Consider the following 10,873-nt stretch of genomic DNA (forward strand, 5'->3'; position numbering starts at 1 on the left):
TTGGGGTTTAATAATTTCTGAACTTTCACTGGTCTGGTCTTGTGGGAGACTTCGGTCATGGCTAGAGACGTGCCACTAAGCGATTAAGCGTTACGGTTCGTTGTCGCGTGTAAACCAATTAGGGGTAAGGGTTTAATGTAACTGCCATACTCCCTAACCTGGTTAGCCCGCTACCAGTGGCGTGCATAGGAATTTGGACCAGGGTATGCATAAAGAAGTAAAATGGCTTAAAATGGCAAAATCCTTCTCCGTTGCCATTTATATGAAAATTTTAGGGTATGCAGTACTTTTGTGCATGTATGAAGTGCACGCCACTGCCCGCTACCATCTTAGACTACATCATCACTTACCACCTGGTCAGATTGCAGTCAAGGGCCAACTTATAGTGGTATAAACAAATATATTTTTAAAGATGCCAAAGCATTTCTTGGCAATTACAACACAAAGAAGATAAGAAGAAAAACCATTTGTTTGTAATACCTATCTCCCGCCTAATTTTGGGCTGGTGTTTTTACAGAAAAAAACAACAATTATCTTACCAAGTTCTTATTATTGGATATTATATATCCTACCCTAAACTATTATATAGCAGACCCGCGCAATTTCGTCTGCATCAAATCGGTTATTACCGGTTCTAATATCTTAAAAAACCTAGAACCTATTGCAGCGCCACCTGCCGGGTCCAGTTTTCTTTCCAAATTATATGGATTTAAGCTTGCAATAAATTTACACTTTGAGATTTATTAAGTAAACAACTAATTTGAAATATTAACTTAATATACAGATGTTACAGAATTCCCCACTGCAAATACTCTTCAACAATTTCGGTGATCCTCTCTTCGTATCTATCGTCCATTGTGTAAGATATATCTTCTATAGTGTCCTTACTGAAATCCGGAAAATAGTTTTCCGCTGTAAAAACAAACGGAGAGAGATACAACGCCACCATAAGACCAAAATCCAAAGAATCCTCGAAATCCTTTTCATACACTTTCTTCGGATATACATCGTTTATATCGAAATCAAAATATTCCAACATTTTTGTTAATTCGGTATGGTAGAGATCCCTGAGGTTATTCATATGAGCTTTTCTGAATTTTCCATCAGTGCCAGTGTATATAAAGTACAATAAATCCGTTACGGGTGATCCGTAAAATGGAGCTTGGAAATCGATTAAAATAACTTCTGAATCTTTATCGTTCTGGAAATAAGAAATAATCTTTATAAATGAAAGGCAAAGGTGACTGACTGACTGACTGACTGATCTATCAATGCACAGCTCTTACTTGACGGATTGGGCTGAAATTTTGCACACGGATAGCAGTGGCGTGCATTGAGGGTACGCACAGGGTATGCAGATAATAAAAAATGAAGAAAATGTCCAGTACGAGTTGTAAAAAACTTGAGGATAGACTTTGTTATAAAAAAGGCTACCCTAAAGTATTTATAACACGTGCTAGAGATGTTCTTCATTTTATGAAGCCACTGAGACTCTAGTTATTACAACGTAGGCTAAGAAAGGGTTTTTGAAAATTCCAACCTTTAAAGGGTTTATGGGAGAAAAACGTCGTCATCATCATATCAACCCATTACATTCCCACTATAGGGCACGGGTCTTCTTCAACAATGAGAAGTGGTTAAGACCGTAGTCTACCACGCTGGCCCAGTGCCGATTGGTGGACTTCACACACCTTTGAGAACATTATGTAGAAGAATGAAATATTTTTTCAAATCGGACCAATAGTCCTGGAGATCATCGCGTTCATGTCAACAAACAAACAAACAAACCCCTCAGCTTTATATATTAGTTCTTTATATTATTTCCTTTATTATTAGTATAAGATAAGGTTTAAAAAAGGTAAACTTACATTATCTTTAAACATTACGTTACTTATCCTGAAATCTCCATGACATAAGCATTTAATTGAGTCAGTGACACCCTTAAAGTGTTTTGGAAATTTTTCAATGAACTTATTTTCGAGAAACTGATTTATTTTCTCTTGCACACCAGTGCCAAAATATTTAGTGGAATTTTCGAATTGTCTTTTAACGAATGGTTTCCATACTTCGATCTTATCGAAATGCAATGGTGATTCTATTCTTTTAATGTTTTCCTCAAAATAATCTCTGTTTTTGTGTTTTAGGACAAAAGAAAGACCATGTAATCTGGCAAGCTGTGTGATGGAAAGCTCTGCAAATTGGATAGGCATGACATCCATTCTGTGTAAAGTTTTGAATCCTTTTCTTGCGAGATTCTCAAGTATCATTGCATCTTGGTTGCATTCATAATTTTTGACAGTTTTGAATCTTTCTCCTTCAGGTATTTTTGCATTTTCTTGGAGCTTGTTAAAAACTTCACTCAATTCATTATAGAAAAAGACTTCGTGTGAATAACATATGTTGACATCGATAAGAGATTGTATCGCTTCAACAGGGATGATGTGTTTTAGAAACAAATGTATTTCTTTATAACCTTCGTTGGTTTGGCCTTTTATTTCGATCTCATATAAATCTGCCATGTAGTTACTACCATTAGAAGCTATTGTTCTTCTGGTAAGTTTATAGAGTGTAAAACCTTCTTTTGCGATGATATTTTTTAATGCATTTTGGACACTGGGAAGAATCTTAGCTTCTGCTTCACTAACATAATTCGTGTTATCCGCTCCATTATTAGTATTATTTAATGTTTTTTGGTAATTCTGAGGTTTTTCTACGGCTTGCATTTTATGCAATTAATTTTTGAGTACAACGAAGCTGTGATTCTTGTAAAAAATACTGGTGGACTAAGATAAAAAATTCCAAAGAAAACTATTTATCGTGTTGCAAAAGATTACTTGTTCGGGTAAAGGTAAGTTTACAATGTACTAATTAGCTCCAGGTTTTGAATTAATTTGTTTCGTTTTGATTCCGTTTTTTTCCTTATTTTTTTGCCAGCCTACGGTATAGGTCTTTTGATACAAAGAAAACGCCGGGTTGAGTGTTTATTTATCATCGTCACGTCTCCTCACAGAATTAGGTTTAGGCCATAGTTCTGTACACTGTAGTTGTGAAGCTTGTATCCACTAAACCCGACCCGCGGACGAGAGTTTGAGATGCACTTGCGTGTTCAACGCAGTCCCCCATAGTCAATTCATATATAGACCTGCTTCTATATGGTTGCCAACCGGTGATTCGACAGTAAACATTTGATTAGTTCGGTAGTGGTTACCACATTGCTCGACGCCTGCCCAGTAATATGGAGAAGTTAATACTTGTAGTAAGGTGGAGGGTAAAATACCTCGTGTCCGATCACCTCGTCGCTGGTCTGACCAGGTAAAGTCGCTCACACGCCTCTCTATCACAGAAGCTATCAAAAAGGCCGAGGATAGAACAGGATGGAAGGCTGTAGTAAAGATCGCTAAGAAGGAACTTGAATTAGTTTTCCTAATCCTAAGGTTGCCTGGCAGAGATCGCTACTTAGCGATAAGGCCGCCTTTTGTATCCTGCTTCATTCTTCATGTGTTTGTTCTTTTTTTTTGTCTCGTTTTTCTGAGTGGTGTACAAATAAAGAGTATAAATAAAAATAAAAAAAAATCCGGACACGACCTTCAGTAATGAAGTAAACGACGAAGAAGGGAGTGTCTACCAAGATCTTCTATATTGGTCACTTAAGGGCTCGTTGCTGTAGCAGTTATTAGACAATTATTGTAAGAATATTTGACAGCTGATATATACAGTGAGCAGCGACCCTACTTTCTGAGTCCAAGGCTGTGGGTTCGATTTCCACAACTGGAAAATGTTCGTGTGATGAACATGAATGTTTTTCAGTGTATCTGTATGTATAGTGTATCTGTATATTCTGTATTTATCTGTATATTATAAGTATGACGGCCGACTGGCGCAGTGGGCAGCGACCCTGCTTTCTGAGTCCAAGGCCGTGGGTTCGATTCCCACAACTGGAAAATGTTTGTGTGATGAGCATAAGTGTTTTTCAGTGTCTGGGTGTTTATATGTATTTTCTAAGTATTTATTTATATATAATTCCTAAAAATATTCATCAGTCATCTTAGTACCCATAACACAAGCTACGCTTACTTTGGGGCTAGGTGGCGATGTGTGTATTGTCTTAGTATATTTATTTATTTATTTATTTATTTATTTATTTATGTATATTATTCATAAAAATATTCGTAAGTCATCTTAGTACCCATAACACAACCTACGCTTACTTTGGGGCTAGATAGCGATGTGTGCATTGTTGTAGTATATTTATTTATTTATTGGTAATTTGACGTAAGCGGTGATATCCCAGTGGGCAGGAGCTCGACTTCACTTTCGTGGCGCCGAATTCGAATCCCGGCACGCATCTCCAATTCTTGTAATGTGTGTTTTAATTAATTAAAACATCACTTTCTTCAACGGTGAAGAAAAACATCGTGAGGAAACCTGCATGCCTGAGACTTCTACATACAGATTTTTTTTAATAAATTAGCAAAAAATTTTACGAAATAACAACAATACAAATTTTTCGGCCGGGTTTAAAATCGAATCCAAGACCTCGAGTTCGATAGTTAATAATAATAATAATAATAATAGCTTTATTATTCCTTACAACGGTTTACATATTATTTTAAATGGATTCTAAATTTACATAATTAAATTCTAAATACAACAAATGTTTAGGTTAGTAATTTTTCTTAAAACTATGTTAGATTTAATATTTGTTGTAAGGACCGCATTTGGCGGTGAAAGCCTCCTCCATGAGTAGCCAGGACTTTCTGTCCATAGCTGCTCTTGCCCATGATTTTCCTGCTATCTGTGTTATATCATCAGACCACCTTCTTAATGCTCGGCCTCTTCTGCTCTTAGAGTCTCGTGGGTACCAATTTGTAACTATGTATGACCACCGCTCGCCTTAGACTCTTTGTATATGTCCTGCCCATTTCCATTTCGAAACGAGTACATGTTTTATGGCATCTGTAGCCTTTGTTTTCTTCCTAATACAGACATTTCTCACTCTATCCTTTCTTTTTAAATTCAAGAAGCTCCGCTCCATTCCTCTCTGGCATTTACCCACTTTATCTAATGTTTTCTTTGTTATTGGCCAGGTCTGACAAGCGTAGGTCAAACATGGTGTTAGACATTTATCCATGGCTTTTGTTTTTATTTCTGTAAGTAGATTACCCTTAAATACCTCTTTCATTGCCCAATACTTGTTCCAAGTACTTTATATTCTTCTATCTATTTCCTTATCAGTACAAAACTCAAAGGAAATCAGATGACCAAGGTAGATGTAGTCCTTGACATATTCTATATTTGTGGATTTAACGGTTATTGGTACTCGTTCTTTATTAGTCATAACGAAAACGATTGTTGACACATGAAAATTATGTGCTAAATGATTAAAGTATCTACAAAGAAACTCCGGAAAACTGATGGTTCCCACAGGATTTCTAAAAAAACCGTAATTAATTAATAATACTACATTATTACTCTACTACTGATGTAATTAAAGATTTTAAACTAAGAATTTCGTGGTTAATAAAAATATCTTTAATATATTTTATAAATTTAAAAAGCATATAAAAGTTTTTCGGAACCTGCGACTCTCTGGCAATCGCGGCCTTTATCCAATAAAGCTACGGCTCTCCTACCGTCGATGGCAAAATTAGTATACGCCTTTCACATCAGTCTTATAGCGACTGTAGCGTCGAAACGGTGCAGTTTCGATCTACTTTTTCAAAGGTCCACATTAGAATGAGACACGTTTGAAATCTCTTCTTATTACTATTCTTATTTATTTAATATAGTTCAACGGATACACACCAACTTCAATCGTGAGGACGGTTTTAAATTAGCAAGTGTGTGGAATCCGGTGGTAGAATTATGCACACCGAGAAAGCATCGTACAGCTTCTCAATTTAAAAGTGACGTTGTCAGTGTAGTGTGTCGAACAGTTCGTGAAATACCGACAAATAGAACACGACAGCGGGTAGTCAGATTCAGACTGTGACATCCAACTTGACATCTCGTACCTACGCAGTCCCGTCGTGACCACGATCCATGCAACTGGGTCGAAATATCGACAAATCCAAAATATTATCGTGGTATGTACCCGTTGAACTATATTTAAGAAACTACTGAAGAAGTAAGACTTCTATTATTTATAATCTTACTTAGTTGTAATCCCTATCCCTCCTAATATTATAAATGTCAAAGTAAGTTTGTTTGTTACGCTTTCACGCAAAAACTACTGAACCGATCCTCATGAAAATTTGTTCACATATTCTTGGAAGTGTAAGAAGTAATATAGAATACTTTTTATACCGACATTAAGCTCGGTTCATTTGGGAGAGGGGATTAAAGTGTCTATTTTTAAGTGATTAAGTTGACTATTTACACCTTAACTCCGACAAATTATAACCGATTTAAATAATTATTTATGTACTATAGAGGTTATATGTGTTTAATTTTGACCAAACTGTGGTTGGATACAGAGGACAGAACTTCACAGCGGACAGCAGAAAACCCTTCATTTAAAGCTTAGCTATACTGAATACTTTAATTTTTTTTAGAACTACAACTAAATTTAATGCCACATCAAAACACAAAATCAAACGCAGACGAAGTCGCGGGCAACAGCTAGTAAGTATAAAATCTAACTAAACGAATAAAATTCCTGTTACTTTTTTTAAATCAACCCCTTCTGCCCCATTACTGGGGCTGCAATCCCAATATATATTTCTTCTACGGGAAACCAGAAATACCACACAAATATCAGATAGATGTTATCAATGTGTATTTAGTATGTAACCAGTTTTAAAAATCCATTTATGTGATCTAAGTTTCCGGCCACATCCGCTCGGAGAAATTTTTTGTTTCATCGAGTTTATTGGGATCGTCGAGCATGCTCTGTGCTCATAATATAAAGGCTTCTTACATAAAAAAAATTATTGCAAAATTTTGTCTGCTATCTAAGTCGGTCTATGTGAACGGACACTAACATATTATAATGAAAAATATTTACATGATATTAGAAAGATAATTTTTTTAAATAGTACAAATATAATGATATAAAAATATTCTCCTAACATTTACTCCCAATAAAACTTGCAAATAAATTAAGTTTAATAACATAAATATACGTCATTTATTTCTTAATTTACTTTTAAAATTTTATCTGTTTAGATTTATCGCTTACCAAATATCAAACATCCTTTACGAGGAGTCTTTTGTTTATCTTATCACGAACATTTGTAATACAAATATTTTGTATCATACCTAGGTTATATTAAATAAGTACTGTTCTACGACCTAACATTATTATTAAGACCTGCATGTTATATGTTATATGTTGTCGTTTATGTCTTTTTCAATACAGAACATAAATGCAAAGATATAATAAAAAACTAAGCGCATTGACTTTGACAATTCATCTAAAAGGTTTTGTACATACGCACACACATATTCTTTTGCATATATTCACTACACTTCATACATACATATAAATAGCACCAATTGCTTGTGCAAAAAACTTGTATGCTATAGTTATAAATTTTATTTAAAATATCAATCATGTGCGACCTATATTTAGAAATCTTTTGTGTAATCTTCCTGTATAATTGAGGAAGGCTGACTACTGAAACAAAGTTTATACTTGTTCACTAATTACACACAGGCATTTGTGATGTAAAAGTTATCAACCTTCTAAGTTTTACCAATACTGTATTTTATCTAAATAATTTGAAGTAATAATCTTGAAAAAAACCTTCTATGTGTGCAATGTGTAAATGTGTGTGTGACTCTAGTGTAATTTGATGTAACAAAGGTCATAAGCTAAGTGCTCGCCTAATGTTACTTGACTTGCATTTTATACCCATAGTTAGAGTTGCCGATAGGCACCGAGGACAAACCTCTTCGGTTTTTTTGGTGCTTTTTCATGTAATTGTTTAATATGATAAAAAAAAAAGAAAAAAAAAGCTAAGAAAAAAAAATTCGCCATTTAGTTGTGCCGTGTTCGTGTATAATATTATATTAATCAATTTCTGTAGTTTTCCCATATTGAGTGAAATAATACGTAATCCAACGTATCGTGATAATAATTGAGTCGGCGGCCATCTTGGATAGCTAAGAACATTCCTGGCTAATACATATTTCAAACGAAAAAAAATTGGTTTATTCGTTAGGGAAATACAATGCCACTTACACATGCACATATATATATATATATATATATATGTGCATGTATATATAAATATATATATATATATATATATATATATATATATATATATATACTATATATATATATATTTAAAAACGACGGGGTGTTATAAGTTTGACGCGTGTGTGTTTGAGTGTGTTTGCGTGTGTGTATATACACATATTATAACACCCCGTCGTTTTTACATCGGGGCTTAAAAATGGTAATTGAGTAAGCCTTCTTGTAAATGTAATCCATGAATTTCGTAAACATTCAATTTAGGTAAAGCGGCTTTCGAATGTACTTGGTGTTGAAAGAAAATGAGTTATTTTCCCCTTCAGTGTACTTACGCATTTTCGAGTCATGTCGAAATAATACTTTATTGTACCGAGCATAATTGAATCGTTATTTTTCTTCTGAATTATAATATCTTTATTTATCAGCACTAAAAAAGCGTTTTACTTCTTCCTTTCTGATCCGCACCGCAAAGGCCTGGAATGCCCGCCCATCTTCCGTCTTCCCCGATACCTATAATCTGGGTACCTTCAAATCAAGAATAGGTATCTTCTAGGCAAGCGCGCTTAATCTTAGGCTGCATCATCACTTACCATCACGTGGGATTGCAGTCAAACACTTGTATTTAATAAAAAAAAAACTAAACATAGAGTGAAGTGGTAGCCCAGTAGTCGAATCCCAGCATACACCTCTAACTTTCTAAGTAATGTGCATTTTAAGCAAATAAAACATCACTTGCTTTAACGGTGACAAAACCTACATGCCTGAGAGTTCTCCAAGGTACGTGGAGTTCACTAATCTTTCTTGGGCACTCGTGGGCTTTTGGGTGCCGGTAATGAGTTCATATGATGATAATCCGTCCGTCAATTTTATTAATGTAAAAAAAAGTGCTTTTTCAGTAATTCTACACTTGAATTAGTTTAAGTATAAGGTATGGCAAGATTGATTAAGTAAGAAAAACTTTACACGGGTTCCTGTTTTGCTAGCCTTGTTGTTCTGGCTAAGCATGGCTCGAACTTACTTGAATGTATTTTTATGAGTGTGACAAAGGGCAATAATTTATAGCAATATTTTCATTCAGAGTGAATCGCGACTGAAAATATCTGGTCTGACCTCGTTTACCCTAATTTGCATAGTTATTTTTATTACTTCTGCGAATATTTACATAATCTTATATTCTCTCTATTTATATTCTTGCAATAATATGTTCTTTGGCATGTGAAAGACGATAATTAGTCAATTTTTCATAGCAAAGGTATGTATTATGTACAGACAACTCTAAGGTTTTTCAAAAATTAATCTTTTTAAATTCCATAGACAATTAATTCTTTACCATAATTTTAACATTGATCCCGAGTGCTTTGCCATTGGTAATCAATAATATCAATAAACCATAGTTTGTTTGTTTTAACGCGCTATCTCTAGAACTACAAGTCAGATTTGGAAGTTTTTTTGGATGAGATGACCTAGTTCTTGGGGAATGATATAGTCTACTTAACATCACGCTGTAACCATTAGGAAAAGTGCGAAAGATTAAAAATCGCACGCGGGCGATGCGACGCGCTGGGCGGGGTATATTGAAGCTGATGGGGAAGCAATTCGAGACGTAATAGCAAATAAAAGAGTTTTTTATAGTTGTAAAATTTAGTTTTTTTCTGTTATTTGTAAACCATTTAAGACGTATAGAAAATAATGGTTATCTTTAAAGAGAAGTATCTGAGAAGGTAATGTCAGCCTACATAACAAATGTTTTGATATAACAAGGTAAATAAGAGCATCTTGTTCCCAACGACCCAACCTTGCCTCAATCGACCCGCTATGCTAAGTTTACGACAGTTTGGGGCGCACTGTATTGTACACCTGTCGGATATTTTATTAAAATGAGCGGCTATAGCCTTGTGGTTAAAACTTCAGCCTCCGTTTCATAAAGACCGAGTTCGAATCAATGCAAATATCTCTAACTTTTCAGAGTTATGTAATAATCATTATCATCCGCAGCCTATTAACGATCCACTACTGGGAATCCTCCTCTGTCATAGAGGGACGATTTTAGAGCAAAGACCCACCACGCTGCGCCAATGTGGGTTGGTGGGCAGAGTGACTTTATAAATGCCAAAGTGCGTTTCTTTGTTTGTTATCTACGTTGTAGTAGAGTTTTTTGTGACACATCTCGTCCGGAGAAATACAGCCTGCTGTACTCCGGCCTGAACGTGTTTGCCGGTGTTATAACAGGCACGTGAGCCCTTCTCCCCACTCCCGAAATCTCGCAGAAAATGTATGAAGTCTCTTAAAAAATGTATGGCGGCTATATTACACACAGCCAGAGAAAAAAAAACCGTTTTGGTTTCAGTATCGATTATAGAGGGCCCTCTAAAAAAAATTCACAAAACAGCCACGGAAGATTTGACCTAAAAAAAAAACACCCCTAGATCATAAGCTGGGTTTGCCCATGGTCATGATCCTTGCATGTCTTGCGAAGTGCTGCCGTGGCGATAAATTAATAAACAAATGTACTATGGCAATACACACGTCGCCATCTAGCCCGAAAGTAAGCGTAGCTTGTGTTATGGGTACTAAGATGACTGATGAATATTTTAGATAAACAAAAGTGTCTGGGCAATGAAAAACCTTAATGTTCATCAAACAAACATTTTTCAGTTGTAGGAATCAAACCCA

General features: G+C 35.3%; 1 pseudogene; it reads right to left on the reverse strand.

The window, feature by feature from the left end:
- Positions 1–787: 787 nt before the first annotated feature.
- On the reverse strand, positions 788–8,747 carry LOC120630705 (annotated as a pseudogene).
- Positions 8,748–10,873: the final 2,126 nt, after the last annotated feature.

This window comes from Pararge aegeria, chromosome 16, assembly GCF_905163445.1.
Source record: "Pararge aegeria chromosome 16, ilParAegt1.1, whole genome shotgun sequence".
Lineage (NCBI taxonomy): Eukaryota > Metazoa > Arthropoda > Insecta > Lepidoptera > Nymphalidae > Pararge > Pararge aegeria.